We start from the raw sequence: 14,706 nt of genomic DNA, 5'->3' as shown, positions 1-14,706 counted from the left end.
CTCCCCCCACCAGGGACACAGACCCTAAAACAACTATACTTACTATGTTTAAGGAGAGAAAAGCCAAGCTTGAAAATTAAGTAGGGCACTAAGGGATATAAGAAGTGACATAGCAGATCTGAAAAAGAACCAGATAGAAATTCTAGAACTAAGAAAAATAGAATAACCAAATTTAAGAGCTCAGTGGATGGGTTTAAGAGGAGAATTTTTTTTAAAAAGCTGAAGAGAGAATTAGTGAACTGAAAGAGTCAGAAGAAATTTTTAGAACAAAGCATGGAAGGACAAAAGATAGAAAATACAGAAGAAAGGGATGTAGTGAGAAGGTCTAATATATATTTCAACTGGGGGCCCAGAAGGAAAGAGGAAAATGTACAGAAAGAGTATTTGAACATACAATGGCTGAGAGTTTTTCAAAATTGATGAAAAACTATTTAAAAGGTGATAGCCATGAAATGACAGATATCCATTCCATCAGGTGTTCTGACTCTTAAAATCCTTCATGTACAAATCTACATTTGAAAGGATTCTGAAACTGACATGCAGGTAGCTCTGAAGTGGATGGAATAGTGCTTGGGTGGGCTGAGTTCAAATACAAACTCTGCCACCTCCTAGCTGTGCCACATGGAGAAGGTTGCCAAACTTCAGTTTTCTCAACTGATAGATGGGACTGGTAATGTAGGCCTACTCCACATTGTCACTGTGAGAATCAGGTGATACAATGCATGTGAACAAACCAAGTTATTTTATTTTTTATTTTTTTGGTTTTGCAGTGCAGCTTCTGGGATCTTAGTTCCCTGACCAGGGATTGAGCCTGTGCCCTGGGCAGTGAAAGTGCAGAGTCCTAACCACTGGACCACCAGGGAATTCCCTATGCCAAGTATTTTAAATGAGATATGGTTTGAGCAGTATCACAAGCATTCCTAGGGGCATTAACAGTGGCAGGTAGGATGGGCAAATAATTTGCTGGTCCCATTACAAAATAAAAATGTGGCCCTCTTGTTAAAAAATTATTAAGAATTTCAGGACAGTAACAGCAGAGCATTAATCCGAGCACAGGTTACACTCCCATGAAGCCAGCTGTGGTGACAGGCCTTGCAGAGGACTCCTGTGCGCACGAGGAAAGGGTTGCTCATCTCACACCCAGGTGTCTGCAGCCGTAGCCCACGTTATCTTTGCATTCTGAAGGGCAGCAATGCTTAGGGAAATTACAAGCACGCGTGTTTCCAAATGCTGAGGCAGGCAAGTGCAGTGACCGGAGTGGTTTTCTGAGAGAGTGGGTGTGGCCAGCCAGGCTGCCATCGGAACTGTGGAACTGACTGTTCCCCACAGACTCTGGCCTAGAAAAAAAAAAAAAGTCTGCAGCTGTATCTACAGGGCCTGTTGTTGTTTGCTGCGGTGTGTTACAACACAGCCTGGCAGCCTCCCGGGTCTTTCTGTCTTCCTCCTGGAAGAGCCTGGTCCCAGACCATGTGACATGGCCACACAGCCCTGCAGATTTGCCCACACTGTTCCTTGCTGTTCCCTCAGTTACTAGGCTTTTCCAGGTCTGCATTCTTTTGCTCCTGCTATTCCCTCCTCCCCCCCACCCCCCAGGGGAGTTCCTTTCCTTCCTCTTCCACATCTGTCAGTCCGGCAAAAACACCATCTTTTAATACTTATCTTTTAAGACTCAGCTCTAGAGTCACCTCTTCCAGGCCGTTCCTGACTCTCCCAGGAAGAGCGAATTCCCCTCTCCTTGGAGTCCTCCACTGGCCTATGCATAGCCACTCCCTATGCAGACATCTGTCACAGTCTCTGAAACATAAGGAGCACTGACATGCAATGTGGATGTCACTGTCTTTTAGGCTGAAGCCCTTAAGGGCTGGGACAGTGTCCTCTCACCTCTGTATACCCTGCACACAGCACAGTGCTTAATACTTGCTGTTAAAAAGCATAGTAGATGCTTAATCAACTGGTGTTAGTATGCAGAGTAGTTTTAATCACCATTGTCTTACTGAATTAATGCACAAATAAATTGTTTCAGTGACTCTCCTTGGCATCTGGTAAAAAGGGAAGCTTCTAGGCACTGAGACAGGGCCTTTGCCCTTGACGAGGTTTCAGTGTCAGCTCTAGTGGTTATTTCTGCAGGCAGCACCTCTTGAAGGCAGGGATGGTGATTTGTAGAAGCTTGTCATCAGTACCTAAATGACCCAGGTGATATAGCTTAGACAGCAGTTGTGGAGCTAGGAGATGTTAGGTTTCCATAGGTAATTAATAAGCTCCATAGCTATGGGACTTCAGGTTTCTGTTTCCTCAAAAATGAGATTGAGCTAGCTATTCCCTAAGGCCCAGGTGGCTAGCTCAGTCCCCTCATCTGAATCTCTGGGTGGCCATTTCATTGGAGGGGCCTGAGCACCTCCTGAAGCCGAGTTGCTCAGCAGGCCTACCCTTTCGCAGGTGGCAGAGAACACAGACATCTTTTAAGTCCCTTTGCTGTCTCAGTCACCTGGGATCTCATGTTTGAAAGGTAGAAAGCCACAGGAAAGCGTAGTCTTCACAGTCCCTGAGTGTCCAGAGGGAAGTGCTATGTGCTATGTGCTATGGTTCTCCAGGTGGGATTTTCCCCAGTTCCAAATGGACAACTTTGGGTTCCTGGTATTGTTTCCTGGGGCTAACCTCACACAAACAAGCCTGGTCTGTCACTCTCCATCCTCAGGGCAGGCCTAGTGGGCAGACAGGAGGGCAGACCTTTCAGAGAGAGATCCGTATGTTTAGTCAACTAGCTTCTTTAGGCATTAGTTTTCCCGGAGATAAGGGATGGTGTGAGGGGGTGTCGGTCAGTTTCCTCCATCCTTTCCCTCCAGCCCCCACAAAGGGCAAGGGCCAGACACGTGGGCTGGCGTGGAGAGGCGGAGGTTACACCAAGGCGGAGGTGCAAATGGTCGGGGGCGGGGCCTTATTTGCATGGACGGCGCGCGGCCGCCAATCCGGACAGGCGGAGCGACAGCCCGCGCGCCTTTTGGGGGCGGACTGACAGCCCCGGGGCCCTATGGGAGGCGGGTCCTGCGGCCGGCGGAGGTGGGACGGCGCCGGGCGCTGCCCGGGGGATTCGGGCCGGTTCGCGGGCGCTGCCAGTCTCCGGCGGCGGCGTCCGGCGCGCGGGCGGCCTGCTGGGCGGGCTGACGGGCCAGCGGCTCGAGGGTTAGGCGGAGAGAGACAGAGCAGACGAACAACCGCGGCGACAGGTACTGGCTCCATGGCCGCAGGGATGGGGAGTGTGGTCGCTAAGCCCAGGGAGCCGAATTCCCTGCTTCGCGGTCCGGCCGCCGCTGCGCCGCCTCCCCGCCCCCTCACGCGGCTCACCAGCCCGGGAGCGGCGCGTCGGGGCCAGGGGAGCCTGGGGAGCCCCCAGGCGGGCGCGCCGGAGGCCCCTAGCTCCACTGCGGGGCTCCTCTACGTCCCGCCGGGCCGCGGGGCAGGGGCTCCCTCCCGGAGGCTCGGAGCCGGCGGCTGCTGGAGCGGCTCCCCGCCCCCCGCCGCGCTCTCTCTCTCGGAGGCGAGGCCGGTCGCGCCCGCTGGTCCTCACCCGGCTTTTGTTTCCCTCCCGGGGTGACAGGTCCCGGCTCCCGTCCGCGGCCCCCGACTCGCCCGAGGCCCGGCGCCCGTGACCGCGGCAGCCCGGAGCAGACGGCGGGACCGGCGGAGAGCCGGGCGGCGCGTGAACAGCAGCTGCCGCGGGCGGGAGAGAAACTTCGCTTTCCGGGGCCCGGGCGGCGGGAGAAGTGGAGCCGGGGTGAGCCGTGCACCGGGACGCCGCGGGCGCGATGGAGCCGCGCTTACCTGGCGGGCCAGCCGAGAGTGAGGATAACGGAGCGTCCCGCCGCCGCCGTCCTGGCTTTCGGTTTGCGCTCCCCGGGCGGTGGGTGTGGATGCGCGTTTACCGCCTTCACCTGCCGCCCAGGGACCAGTGACTGGGAACAGCATACCCGCTCTCGGCCGCTCGTAGAGGGTGCGGGTGCGGCGCCGTTCTAACAGGTGATAATCCTAGTGCCAGGTGAAAGCCAGTGAAAAGTTGTTTCAGAGCTCAGTATTCAGTTCACTCCGGGACGTTATAACGCCTTCTCCCTTAATGATGTCTAAAAAGGTGTGCTGGCCGCAGTATAGGAGTCAAAACTAGTATTGATTGGAAAAAAAAGAAGGTGGGGGGGGGGCGCGTGTTGTCAGCGTGTAGATTGCCTTCTTTCCATTGACTTGCCGGGAGGAACATCTTTGTAAAAATCGGTTTCTGCAGTGGTGGCGAAAGCATGCATAGTAAGATACAGGTTGTAAATGGAGAATGCAGAACTCTAGATATCCTTCAGTGTGGTTCAGAGCAGCGTGTACAACGTTTGGCCGCCATTCAGTGAATTCTTCATGAAGCAGTTTGAGCTCGTGGTTTTGGATTTACTTTACAGGAGTAGAATAAGGCTTAGCGTTGAATGGGAGCTTTCTTTGCCTCTCTGAGGGCTCACAGGATTGTTTATTTTCATTGTCTTCCCGTTTTGTTAGATTGTAGACAAGGGAAAAGTTAAGGCATATTTTGTCAGTATTTTGAGTAGTCTGTGGGAATTCTCCCGCACCCCACCCCGCGCCCCACATAAGAGTTTGTTTTGTTTTTTTTTTTCAAGGATAGAGTTGAAAAACTTCTTGTTCTTGTGGGAAATTTTTATTTGTTATACTTTTCACTTATTTTCTGTCTCTCTGTCTCCCATCTGACCTCACTTAACAATCTACAATTATGGCCCTGACCAATTTAGGGCATCTATAGAAAAAAACGTTTTTAAATAATGTATAATTACTTTAAAATATATTATGAAGGTTATTAATAACATTCATTTGTGAGGAACAATTGATTTAGATTACTCAGTTATTTTCTTCTAATGTGTCTTTTTTTATATCTATGCTGGGTATGATTTGTACTTAAGAGATGTAAGTTTAACTTCTTAAGGACAGTTATTTTAATTATGCTACTTTATTAGTGTTTCATTGAATGGTAATTTTAGTTACTTACATAGCTAATTAGTAACACCTTTTAAAGGTGAACTCTAACCAATAGTCTAGTTGTGACTATTCGGGATTTTTTAAAAAATCAAAGATGGACTTTATAAAATGTTTTATTTCTCTAAAACAACAGGCTTACATGCTGTGAGGTCTTTGTCTTTCCAGTATTTAACAAAACAAGTGTGTTTCTGAATCTTCAGTTTTTTTTAGTGATGGGAATTTTGCGTGAATTTCTTTTTTAAAACATGATTTTAACCAGTTCAACATGAACATTTTAAAATATTGGATTAGGCAACTAGTGAAATCTTCAATTTTCTGTTTACCCTTGGATTGGAAAAGGATACATATTTTAGGTTGTTTTGTTTCCTAAAGGCTTCTTACCTTAGAACCAGTCTAGAGAAGGAAGAGCATCCTCTTTCTATAGCTGTAGAAGAAGTTATTACTGTTGAAAGCTGAGTTGGCTTTTTGATGTTTAGTGAAGGTAGATTGAACAGTGACTCGTGCAGAGTGGGTTTTATTCTGTATAAGTAGTTCTAAGGAATCTTATGAGACTGGGGTTATGGGTGATGTATATAATTGTCCTTTAAAGTGTATAGGAATATATTAGTTTAAGTACTATGTGTAATTAGAAGTTTTATAGTCATTATCCTATAATGATGCTTAAATATACCACATATCATAAATTAAAGCTATATTTCTTAGTTTTATTTACATAAAGCATATTTGGGGAACTTTAACTATAAAAGTGCCCTTTAATTAAAAGACCATTTTCAAATTCAATTTTTACATATTTTAATTACAGATTGTTGTCCACTTTAACTTGCGGTAGACCATATCATAAAACTATCAACCACATTACAGTTTCAAAATTAAGCATAAGTTGAATTCTTGCATCTACACAATAAATGTTGGGAGTGTTTTTAAGTCACTGACCCTCAGGTGTGGCTCCTTTTTAGTTTGGGGGTGGGCAAATATTTTTGAATGAATAAAGCTACAAAAGAACAGGGACACATATTAAACCAGCTAAATTTGAGGGTAGATCACATGATACTGTTAGACATTAATACTGCTTTATTTAACAGTAGTATGCATGCTGTATCTGTCATTAAGAATATTTTCTGCAGGCCTTTAATATAATTTTCCACAATTCCTAACAAAGAATCTATACTGTGTATATTTTGGCATACTAAATTCTGTAATTATTTTATGCTGAACAATTAAATATTTTATACATTTTATAATTCTAAGACTGTGTGAACTTTCTAACCTAGCTGATTAGTAATTAGATTTTGTTTTTTCATTGTTTTACATTCTGAATTTTTTTACAGTGCATTTTTAACTTCTGACATTATGGCCCCAAAAGTGTAAGGAAAATTAAATCTACACTCACCAGAGATTAGGTGGACGTTGGTAGGTAAATCACGTAACTATTGATTTAAAAACAGTAGCCACGGGACTTACCTTGGTGGTGCAGTGGTTAAGAATCTGCATGCCAATGCAGGGGACACGGGTTCGAGCCCTGGTCCGGGAATATCCCACATGCTGGGGAGCAACTAAGCCTGTGCGCCACAACTACTGAGCTGCACTCTAGAGCCCGCGAGCCACAACTACTGAAGCCCGCACGCCTAGAGCCTGTGCTCCGCAACAAGAGAAGCCACCGCAATGGGAAGCCTGCACACCACAACGAAGACCCAATGTGGCCAAAAAACAAACCAACAAACAAATAAATAAATTAAAAAATAAATAAATAAAAACAGTAGCCACTTAAGTGTGGGTTTTTTTTCTTTTGCAAATAAGATGTTTATTGTGTAAAAGACAGTTCTGCCAAATGAGACAGGTTAAAATAATTTATAGTAGGACCTTGTGTAACAAGTTACTAAGGATATTTCAGTAGTATTTGAAACACTAAAACTCAAGTACTCAAAATAATTTGTTCCTCATCGTTTGTTATGAGACTTGACCTGCATTCAGCTGAAACTCAAACATGTAAGACTATAATCCTTTAGTGGACCATATTCATTTGCTTATTTTACTATTCTAGTCTTTTGGAAAACATCTGGTTAATAAGAGTGAAGGACCACCAGAGGGAGTATAGGGTCTACACATTTGGTATACCTGTTTTCTATTCTTGATCTAGAAGAAAAACATTTTAGAAAGTAGGAATAAAATTTTAGTTCTCTAACACAATCAGGCAAAAGGTATTGAAAGTTGGGAATTGTAGCTGTTTGGAGCTGCTGTCATTTTTGTAACACTTAGTTAATCAAGGTTTTTTTCTTTTTAGAAAAAGGTGTGGTTATTAGAAAAATGAAAATTATGTATTTTCAGAGTTAAATAATGGGTTCTTAAGTAAACAGTTCCGCACCTGTGAAAGTTAGGGACTATCCAAATGTTAGGAATGTTTTTTAAGATTAAAAATATAGGGGGCTTCCCTGGTGGCGCAGTGGTTAAGAATCCGCCAGCTAATGCAGGGCACACGGGTTCGAGCCCTGGTCCGGGAGGATCCCTCGTGCCGCAGAGCAACTAAGCCTGTGTGCCACAACTGCTGAGCCTGCCCTCTAGAGCCCGCCAGCCTAGAGCCCGTGCTCTGCAACAAGAGAAGCCACCGCAGTGAGAAGCCCACACACCGCAGCTAGAGAGAGCCCGTGCCCAGCAACGAAGACCCAACGCAGCCAAAAATAAATAAATAAATTTATTAAAAAAAAAAAAAAATATATATATATAGTACATTTGAATTGTATGGTCTTGAAATTGCTCATTGTTTGGAAGGAAGAATAAAAGATGGAGAAAGATCAAAGGCTAGAAGAGGGTTTTTTTTCCCTTTTGTAGTTGCAAACCCTTCCTAAAGCAGATGACGGTAAATTTCTGGAACCGTTTGTAGTGTTCAGCCTCAGTCTTGATGTTAAATAAGGAGCCACTCCTAGTCCCCTGAAAATGATCATCTGATTATCAAAAACAGGCTTGGGAATTTCAAATTGATCTCATCAAAAATCAGATTTGTGTGTATGTTTCTCAATGTTCTATCTCTGGAAATTAAAGATCCTCCTCTACTGTCTGCCGAAAATTACACATAGAATTTGAAGGTTAGAATGTCTCTGTCACAGACTTAATGCTGTAGTAAGTTACTTTTTGGAACAGAGGAAACATCCTAGCCTTTTTCAGAATATACAGTATTCTGAATGAGGATGAAATGGTCTTTACCCATGTTAAATATTAGCCAATGGAATTATTTCCATGTTTTTAACTTTTTAAAAAAGCAAGACAGTAAAATATAATATTGAAAGCTTTTGTATTTGTCCCCTAGCATAAAAAATTATTACATGGTGGATGGTAATATTTGATGTTTTGAAATTCTAGTTTGAGGAGGGGATTTGTTATGAGAAGAATGGTATTTCATTGAAGCAAAACAGGGTACCTTACATGGAAAGAAATTTGTTTCTCTTTTGAATTAGTCTTAGGTTAAAACATAATACTTATTAAGAAAAATTGAAATGTCATCTTTCCTATCTTAAATTTACTTGCACTATGAACTTTATAAGGTCTTTTTTTTTTTTTTTTAATGAATTTATTTATTTATTTATTTTTGTCTGAGCTGGGTCTTTGTTGCTGTGCGCGGGCTTTCTTTAGTTGCGGCGAGCCGGGGCTACTCTTAGTTGCGGTACGCCAAGGGCTTCTCATTGCTGTGGCTTCTCTTGTTGCAGAGCACAGGCTCTAGGCACCGCGGGCTTCAGTAGTTGTGGCTTGCAGGCTCTAAAGCGCAGGCTCAGTAGTTGTGGCGCACGGGCTTAGTTGCTCTGCAGCATGTGGGATCTTCCCGGACCAGGGCTCGAACCCGTGTTCCCGGCACTGGCAGGTGGATTCTTAACCACTGTGCCACCAGGGAAGCCCTATAAGGTCTTCTAAAATATCTTTGTTGGTCCTAGGTGGACCTCTCAGAATCCATTTGTAGAGACACACACACATATATATACACACACACATAAATATATACACACAGATAAAGTATCTATGCTATATATATTTGCATTATATATGAAACTGTATGTTTGCTATATGTATATGTATATATATAAATCAATCCATCTATCTATACTATGTGACTTCACAGGCTTATTTATATGTGAAACCTTTTTTTTTTTTAAAATGAAATCTTGCTACACCAAGAGGAATAAAGTATATGTACACAGAAAGACTGATAAAAATGTTCATAGCAGCTGTTTTTACAATAGTAATGAACTAATGATTCATACAGTGACATAGATGAATCTCAGAAATATTATTCAGAGCAAGAGAAGCCAAACAGAAGTATGTACTATAAGATGCCATTTAAAAAAAATACAGGAACAGGCCAAACTTAGGTATGGTGATAGAAATCAGGACAATGGTTTCTGGGTAAGGGCTGTGGACGACTGGAAGGGGGCAAAAAGGAACTTTTTAGGGTAATGGAAATATTCTATAACTTGATTTGGGCATCAAGCTATGGAATTCAAGTGTACACTTTTGGGGTAAGTTTTAATTTTCATGTAATTTTTAACTTACAGAACAGTTGCAAGACCAGTACGAGGAACTTCCAGATTCACCAACTGTTGGTGTATACATTTGTTCACATTTACCCAGCTGAATACTTAAGATCCGTGCATTTTATGGTATGTAACTTTTACTTTCATAAGGAAAAAAAACTATAAAAATTTGTTGAAGATGAGGAGAATGACCCTGTTATCTGAAAAAAGTGAAATACCTCAATTTGAAATTAAACAATGCTTTAATAATGATGTAGGAGAAGAAAATTACTGACAGTCTTTTGTCTCTACATATATGTATCTATGCTGCTTCTCTTTGAAGGTTCATGGCAACATATTTCTATTAGAAGAAACAAGATCCTTAAAATAATTCAAGGCAAACTGCCAGCCAGGAAACTGCTTTATTTTGTTATCCTGTGTAAGTCACCTAGGGAATGAGACTGATACCTAGCGATAGCTTCCTGGGAATTGAAGGTAGTGATAATTCCTGTTAAGAGAGTTGCACACCTTCAGTGTGCTAGGTTTTGCACAAACATGCAATCTTTACTGTCCTGGAACTCACCAGACAAAGAAGAGGCAAACAAAGCTGGTTGTCATTTTTGGGTGGTGTTTATAGTAGAGGGAAGGATTGGTGCTTGTAAACCATATAAACTAATCTTGATCGTAGGTAAGTGGTAAATCTAAGGTGGTGAATTTGATGCTCACTGTTAGTTTTAGGGCTGCTGTAGAGTGATTTGCTTTAAATTAAACCTATTTAAATCACAGTTTAAACTATGTCAGTTGTTTAAAACGTTCAGCTTTTTTCCTCGACTTACTATTTTATATAATCTTAAATATGTGTTCTTCACAATTTAGGATTGGGCATTATTTATGGATATTAATTTTTTAATTAGTTTTTTTGCATCCACATAAGAAATTTGCTTATTTGGTTATTTACTAGAGTGGAATATGATTTGAAGTAACAGAATGACTAGCCAGCAGTTTCAACAAATTAGTCATTGATAACTGGGGATGAACATTTATGTTGCCTTTACTAACAAAAACCATACATTTATATGGTCTATATATTTTTCTTTAACAAATATAAGTTCTTTGAAGAGAAAAATGACAAATGTCCAACTCAACCAACATGGATAAAAGGATGACTTTCTCCATTTAATGAACATATTCATGTTCCTCTGAAATGACAGGGCCTTATCTCCCTTTCATATACACTAAATTTCATTGGTCTGTTGAGCATGAATAAGACATTATTTGAAAAGTTTTTAGAATTTTGTTTTGAGTTGTCAAACCCTAACTGCAGATAGAACTTTAAAAATATCTGTAGGTAGCCTTTTTTTTTAGACTTTTTTATTATGAAAGTTTCAAACGTACACAGAACTGGAGAGAATAATAATGAACCTCCATATACCCATTCTTCAGATTTATTAATTATCAACATTTTGGTTCGTGTGCTTTTAAAAACTGATACATTCTCACAAATATTGTAAAATATTAGTGGTATTAGTGTACCAGATTTTTCTCTCAATTTTTTTCAAAAGTTTTGTTGTAAATAGAGAAACCTGAAAAGCAGTGTGTTTTAACTCAGAGGCTTAACTTTGGACAATCAGTAATTATGAACCTATTTTTATTCTAAGTTCCTTTCTGTCAATTCATAGCCTGGAAAAGAAAGATTAATTTTTTAGCTTTTTATTTATAATAAATTAGTCCAAATATTCTAATCTATAGAATAAGGTAGTACTGTTCATCTGGTAAATTAGATTATCTTCAAAGTGTAGTGTCTGAGGAATGCTGTTGTCTAAATGTTTTGCTGTTACATTCTCTTTCTCTAAAAACTCAGTCATTGCTGTGCTTTTTTAGGCTCCAAATCTGTATCTTATGTCTAAACTCCAGGCCTTGCAAAACTGAGGCCCAAATTTTCGCTTATGTCTTGAAACTAAATATGTTTAAATACCATCTCTGTAGCAACTGCACACCAACACCCCCTCTCTCCACCCCCAGTCAAAACGCTTCTCTTCCTGACTTTCTTCTTTAGCTGTTTGTGACACCATTATTCTTACTGGTCATTTTTTACTCTTCCTTTGCTTCTTAAGCTCAGTGAGTCACTAAATCACTTTGTTTTTAAATTTATAATGTCTTTTTATCTTTTCGTCCTTTTTCATTTCCACTCCAGTTGTCCTAATTTGGGTAACATGTTAGTGGGAAGTTATCCCTAATCTATAATGAACTTCATACATATCAAAATTAAGATATGTTCCTAAAGTAAAATAGAGCATTTTCTTCCCTTTCAGAGAAGGCTTCAGTCAGTCTTATAAGCAAACACATAATTTTTAAGGGCTAGGAAATCATTATATTTAAACCAAGGTGATAGAGACGATTTCCAAATCGCTCAGCTCAAATAACCTGGTGAATGATGGCCAGCAGGGCCCACAGTTTATCAAAGGATATAGGCAGCAGACTTTCTTGGACCACAGAAATAGCCCAGAATGAGTTCCTTCCAGCCCAGAATATCTGCAGGTGCTTTGCAGTGGGGGAAATACTGAGTGTATATAACACATGTTAAGGACTTCTTGTGTTTTTATGGTAAAAATAAAGATCTGTGGGTTTACCCGAAAACCCTTCTATTCCTTGTGGCATATTTCCTGACCAAGATAGTTCTTATCAAAAAGCCATTATGCCAAAAGTGACATGATACTCTTACCTCATTACTTTCCCTTCTTTTTACAGGCTCCTAGAATTGACGTTTGTCAGAAAGATAGGAAACTGAGGTTAGTTGGGAAGATATAAAATAGAAATGGGAAAATAAGTGATATCCATTCTACTTCCCACTGGCAGTCGTCCACCCTCCAGTGGTCTTGGGCCTGAGTCCTTTACAGATGGATTGTAGCTTATCAACTTGGCTTGCTTTTGGTCAGCTTATGGAGCTCTTTCTTCTTTCCACTCTTCTGGGAAATGTTTGAATTTCCTCCTGGTAGAAATCAAGACCCAATTTAAGATTACTGACTTTGGGGATAAGAGAATAAAATTTGATATTGTTTTAGATAATCCAGAATATCTGATTATTTTCTTCTATGGGAAGTAGGAATAATATGGGATTCTGAGATGCTTATGCAGAAATTAATTTAATAGTTATTAAGAGTGGAAAATGGAAGAGAAAATTACACCGTTTCTAGGAAGCCTAGTATAGTAGGCGTAGACAGGGATGAGATTCAGGAGTGTTGCTACATGATCTTGGGCAAGTTAAAGTTACTTAACCTTACTGAGCCTTATGTTAATTGTAAAATGAATGGGTTGGATTAGATAGTGTTCTAAGGTCTTTTTGCAGCTCTGAAATTCTAAAATGAGTGGTTTTTCAGGGGAAAAACTCCTGATTTATATACTCTTCCTAGTTAATGATTTTTTCAGTGATTGTTTCACCTACGTATTTTTCTGTTTCCATTAGAAGTTAGGAAAAGAAATAATTAAAGGAGTCAGCATTCGCAAAATGAATTAGATTTTAGTGTTTTCATTTATCTACATCTCTCTACTGGATTTATTCTGGACTCACTTTCACCTTCTATTTGTGTCCACTCTCCTGCTTTTCTTGCTTTTTCTTAACTTTGCTATACAGTGTGACTTTCATCTCCCTCTTTTTGCTGCTTCTCCTTGCTACTGGTTTTTTCTAGCTGTCCATTGCCCATATTTCATTATGGACATGGAATTCGCCAAATAGACCCTTGAGTCTGAGCTACTGATAAATTAAATTTAGACATCCTAATAGTTGTCAGGATTAGTGGGATCCTTCTACTCTGTAATACAGAAACTAGAGAGATGAGTCCTAGGGTAGAGGGAGTGGGGGAAGCCTGAAGGGAGAAGGAATGGGATGGAAGAGTTTCCAAGGATTATTTAGATATTTTGATTTAGAATATAAGTTAAAATCTTCCTTAAGTTTTGATGATGGTGGCTCTGCCTGTGATATCACAGTTTGGTCCTGAAGTCTTAGTGCACTGTGAGTTTCATGACGGCAGCAGCTGTGCCTCTAATTCTGATTCCTTGGTGTTCAGCATAGTGCTGCAGAGTAAGTGAAAGTTGAACTGAGTTGTTGTTAGGACTGATTCTTTCTTCAGGGTGTTTTGTGGTTGGCTGGAGATTAAGATTCTGGTTAGACCCTTAAGTAAGACTGTCAGCACCACTTTGTGATATGGGACAAGATATGTAGCTTCTCTCTAAGCCTCAGTTTCCTCATCTATAATAATGGGAGGTGCAGGCAGTATTAATACCTACCTAAGGGTTGTGAGGAATAAATGAGACAATGCATATAAAGTACTTAGGCCAGAACCTGGCATATGTCTTCAATAAATATTAAATGCTATTATAGTTTCATTAATAAGCACTTTTGTGTTCCAGATAATAAGTTCTGTTTGGTGCTAAGTAGTGTTACAGGATAAATAAGCCAAGATCCTGTCCTTAGAAAAGATAGAACATGTGCACAAAAGATAAATAACAACCTAGGTCTTGTGGTAAGTGACAAAGGAGTGGTTTACTTAAGGTCTCAAGAGGCAGGAATAATTGCTAAGCAGGTGAGAACTTCAGGAAGGTGACAGAACTCCGCCTAAGCCTTGTAGGACTAGTTAGCAAGTTAGGAGGACAGGCTCCTTGGAGCCAGTTTGCCTGTGTTGGAATCCTGACTCTGCTACTGTGTAATCTTTAGCAAGTTACTTGACCTCCTCTCTAGGATTGTTGAGAGAATTAAATGAGTTAATACATGTCAAGTGCTTAGAATGGTGCCTCAAACATGGTTAGAGCATGATAAATTGTTATTATAAATTGAAAGAAGGGAGAAAGCATTTGACAGAACACTGAGTGACAGTGAAGGGGAGATATAGGTTTGTCTGCAATGATGAAGCCAAATGGACTGGAGGGAATAACCTGTTGGAAAATAGTGAGTGATTATGTTAGGGCAGAGTTATGAATGATTAAGCCAGGGAGTATGGCATCTTTTCCATATGTACTGGGGGAACTTGGGAAGATTTCTTGGGTTATTTGTAAAGCATTCTTGTGTGTTACAAATAACATTTCTAAGTCTGTATCTCTAGCATTTCTCACTATCTTTCCTGATGTCCGTATAACTGAAACTACTATCATACTAATTTTGACAATGAAGCTCATGATCCTCTATTCTGAACCATTA

At 41.0% G+C, this 14,706-nt stretch overlaps 1 protein-coding gene across 2 annotated transcripts in view; it reads left to right on the top strand.

Annotated features, from left to right (window-relative positions):
• Nucleotides 1–3,115: 3,115 nt before the first annotated feature.
• FKBP5 (FKBP prolyl isomerase 5) overlaps nt 3,116–14,706 on the top strand; it is a 99,601-nt gene continuing 88,010 nt past the window's right edge. For both annotated transcript variants that reach the window (XM_068557420.1, XM_068557419.1), the window contains exons 1-2: nt 3,116–3,224; nt 9,558–9,662. The gene's annotated coding sequence lies outside the window, so the exon portion shown is untranslated. The remainder of the gene's footprint in view (nt 3,225–9,557; nt 9,663–14,706) is intronic.

This window comes from Eschrichtius robustus, chromosome 12, assembly GCF_028021215.1.
Source record: "Eschrichtius robustus isolate mEscRob2 chromosome 12, mEscRob2.pri, whole genome shotgun sequence".
NCBI classification, from domain to species: Eukaryota; Metazoa; Chordata; class Mammalia; order Artiodactyla; family Eschrichtiidae; genus Eschrichtius; species Eschrichtius robustus.
This window is presented reverse-complemented; position numbering and strand designations above follow the sequence as displayed.